General features: G+C 41.2%; 1 protein-coding gene across 3 annotated transcripts in view; it reads right to left on the bottom strand.

Annotated features, from left to right (window-relative positions):
- Window positions 1-1,365, bottom strand: part of LOC107596257 (phosphatidylinositol 4-phosphate 5-kinase type-1 gamma-like) — a 48,214-nt gene that overhangs the window by 37,214 nt on the left and 9,635 nt on the right. The gene's annotated exons all lie outside the window — the stretch shown is intronic.

Below are 1,365 nucleotides of genomic sequence, written 5' to 3' on the forward strand. Positions count from 1 at the left end.
GAGACAGACAGACAGACAGACAGACAGACAGACAGACAGACAGAGAGATAGACAGACAGACAGACAGACAGATCGATAGAAAAATACAATGATAAATAGACAGACAGACAGACAGACAGACAGATGGATAGACGGACAGACAAAACAAAAGAACGAACAGACAGACAGACCGACAGACAGACAGACAGACAGACAGAGAGACAGACGGATAGACGGACAGACAAAACAAAAGAACGAACAGACAGACAGAGAGATAAATAGAAAAATACAATGATAGACAGACAGATAGATAGATAGATAGACGGACAGACAGATATGGGATGATATTAGACTCAAAATGATTAATAGACACACGCACAATTATTCATGTACTGCATACATTTTATACATGTACCTGTCCCATCTAATCATCATCGCCTGAAAAACTGGCACAACTCAGCTTAGCCGTCAGATCTGAGAAATTATTTTTTCAATCAGGTCAGTGTTGCTCTCGTTTTTCTGAACGGCAGAAAAGGCATTTCACGCGTCACTGTACTAATTCAGTCCACTCATCTTCAGTGACAGACCTGCCGCCTTCAGCACACGGCCGATACAAACAACACCGTTACCGCTCGGGTAACCATGGCAACAGGACCTGCATCTTAACAATTTTTAGTCGCCATCTGATCACATCAAAGACCCCGTTACTCTAAGATCTCACAACCGACGTACAGATGGACCGAATCACTGCCATACAACATCAGATTGAGTTTAAATATAAAGTCGAGAGGAGAGGATACACCCGTATGAAATCAGATCTCATTGATAGCTCAACTGTTTCTCCAAGAAATGTGAAGCAAAGAAATGAAATGCAAAGCAAATGAAGACAAAGTATCTTGCTTCTCATATGTGTCTCCTCTGGAGTTTCAGAGAAATCTCAACAACATCTCAAACTTTGCTCAGATTTGTTTGAGGAGAAATGTCTAAAAGCTTTTACTTGAATAAACACTACCTGAAAATGCCATGAAGTCTCCTGACAGTTTTCAAATCCCATAGAAACACCCTAGTAATCTCAACAACATCTCAAACTTTGCTCAGATTTGTTTGAGGAGAAATGTCTAAAAAAAAGCTTTTACTTGAATAAACACTACCTGAAAATGCCATGAAGTCTCCTGACAGTTTTCAAATCCCATAGAAACACCCTAGCAAGTAGCAACCAAACAGAAAATCCTAGCAACCCCCTTACAAAACACCCTAGCAACACCTTCAACTACCCAGAAGACCATAGAAACCACTTATTCATGCCCCAACAACCCCCTAAAGCACTGGCAACAACCCAAAACACCCTAGCAACACCCCAATGATGCCCTAGCAACCACCCAGAAT

The sequence above is a fragment of the Sinocyclocheilus grahami genome, unplaced genomic scaffold (assembly GCF_001515645.1).
Source record: "Sinocyclocheilus grahami isolate Dianchi unplaced genomic scaffold, SAMN03320097.WGS_v1.1 scaffold216.1, whole genome shotgun sequence".
Taxonomy (NCBI): domain Eukaryota; kingdom Metazoa; phylum Chordata; class Actinopteri; order Cypriniformes; family Cyprinidae; genus Sinocyclocheilus; species Sinocyclocheilus grahami.